This window comes from Penaeus vannamei, chromosome 6, assembly GCF_042767895.1.
Source record: "Penaeus vannamei isolate JL-2024 chromosome 6, ASM4276789v1, whole genome shotgun sequence".
Taxonomy (NCBI): Eukaryota; Metazoa; Arthropoda; class Malacostraca; order Decapoda; family Penaeidae; genus Penaeus; species Penaeus vannamei.
The window spans coordinates 4,559,719-4,562,218 of NC_091554.1; the positions used below are offsets into that span (position 1 = coordinate 4,559,719).

General features: G+C 40.3%; 1 protein-coding gene across 1 annotated transcript in view; it reads right to left on the bottom strand.

Annotated features, from left to right (window-relative positions):
* Nucleotides 1-2,500, bottom strand: part of LOC113824451 (stem cell tumor) — a 470,266-nt gene that overhangs the window by 397,631 nt on the left and 70,135 nt on the right. The window lies entirely within an intron of this gene.

Sequence of the window (2,500 nt, forward strand, 5' to 3'; positions counted from 1 at the left end):
TGTTAGGGGTGGGTGTGGGTCGTGGTTTTGGTTGGAAAAGAGGGGAAGGGAGATAGGGAGAGGAGGGGAGGGATGGGGGAGGGAGATGAAGAGAGGGAGAGGGGGAGGGGGAGGGAGGGAGGGAAGGAGGGAGGGAGGGAGAGGGAGAGGGAAAAGAGAGAGAAAGATAGAAAGATAGATAGATAGATCAATAAACAGATAGATAGGGAGAGGGAGAGGAAGCAGAGGGAGAGGGAGAGAGAGAGAGAGAGAGAGAGAGAGAGAGAGAGAGAGAGAGAGAGAGAGAGAGAGAGAGAGAGAGAGAGAGAGAGAGAGAGAGAGAGAGAGAGAAAGATAGATAGATAAACAGATAGATAGAGAGAGGGAGAAGAGAGAGAGAGATAGATAGATAGATAGATAGATATACAGATAGATAGATAGGTAGAGCGAGAGAGAAAGAGGGAGAGAGAGACTGATTAAGGAGTAAGTATCTAATAGCATTATATAAAAAAGAAAAAAATAGGAAGTGAATATCTAACCCTATTCACATAAAGATATTTAACAATCCAAATAACACCGAATAAACATGCATAATAATATCGAGTTTTATGAGTCTGGGTGTCCATTTTTTTCTTGTTCTAAGAAAATAAATAACGTGGGGATAAAGTATTCAATACTATACAGATTTAGTCGATTTTGTTTGTTTGTTTGGTTGTTTTTTGTTTTTTGTTTCTTAAAGACGTGCAGCTTTATCTTTTAATTAGTTTGACCCATATGAGACTCTTAATAAAGGCTATAAAACAAGAGATAATTTTTTCGATTTAAAATTTAATTAAGACCCTCCCAGATGCAAGTTTAATACCATGGAAAAAATAATAAACAATAATAATTAATAATTGTATGTAAAGAAAGAATAATAATAAAGAAGGAAAAAACAAATAGTAATAACGAATAATGATAAGTAAAGAAAAAATAACAATAAAGAAAGAAAAAATAATAAATAATAATAATTAATAATGATAGGTAAAGAAAAAAATAATAAATAATATTAACAAATAATAATAACTAAGAAAAAAGAATAATAAAGGAAGAAAAATTAATAATAAATAAAACAGTTCCCGTTACAAATTCGAGAAGGAGACGCAGGTCATGTTCCATTTTCTTGCATGATTTCAGCAAAAGGGAAAAAAAGGAAAAAGCAAAGAAAAGACATACATGCACCAAAGGAAGGAAATTAAAGAAAACGAAAAAGAAAAGACACATACACCAAATATAAAGAAGAAGAAAGAAAAAAAAGGACATAACGAAAAATAAATAAACAAAAGGATAAAACACAAGAAATGACATATAAATCCCAAAAAATAAATAGATAGAAATAAACAGAACTAGAACGAGAAATAAAATAAACAATAATAGAAATAGAAATAAACAGAATAAAAAGATAAAACAAAAAATGACTCATAAATCCAGAAAATGAAATAGATAGAAATAAACAGAATAAAAAGATAAAACAAAAAATGACTCATAAATCCAGAAAATGAAATAGATAGAAATAAACAGAATAAAAAGATAAAACAAAAGAAATGACACATAAATAAAAAAAAAATGAAACAGACAGAAATAAACAGAACACGTGAACTGCCCCGACCAACACGAAACGAGAAACACGAAACGAGAAACACACAGTCATATCGTGCATGACACTCGGCTCTCTCTCGTAACTCAAAAAAAAAAAAAAAGTAGCTCTCATGCATTTCCAAAATCCCCCCCCCTCCCCCTCCTTCACCCTCTCCCTTTCCTATCCCCCTTCCCCTTCCTTCACCCTGCTCCCCCTCCTTCACCCTCACCCTCTCCCTCTCCCCCTACCCCTCCCTTCACCCTCACCCTGCTCCCCCTCCTTCACCCTCCCCCTCTCCCCCTACCCCTCCCCTTCCCCCTCCTTCACCCTCTCCCTCTCCCCTTCTCCCTTCCTCCTCTCCTATCCCCCTACCCCTCCCCCTTCCCCCTCCTTCACCCTCCCCCTCTCCCTCCTCCTCTCCTATCCCCCTACCCCTCCCCTTCCCCCTCCTTCACCCTCACCCTCACCCTCTCCCCCTCTCCCTTCCTCCTACCCCTCCCCTAGCCCCTCATCCTCTCCCCTCTCCCTCCCCTTCTCCCTTCTCCCCCTTTTTATGTTGCAACACCCGTGACTCTTCGGAATAAAAGAACATTATTTTTTTACGTGCAATATTTCTCGACGTTGGGGTGAGGGGGAGGGGAGAAGAGGGGGAATAGGGGGGGAAGTAGGAGAGAGGAAGAGAAAGGAAAGGGGTGGGAGAGAGAAGGAAGTAAAGGGGAGGGGAGAGGGAGGGAGAGGGGAAGAGAAGGGAAAGGGGTGGGAGAGAGAAGGAAGTAAAGGGGAGGGGAGAGGGAGGGAGAGGGGAAGAGAAAGGAAAGGGGTGGGAGAGAGAAGGAAGTAAAGGAGGGGAGAGGGAGGGAGAGGGGAAGAGAAAGGAAAGGGGTGGAGAGAGAAGGAAGTAAA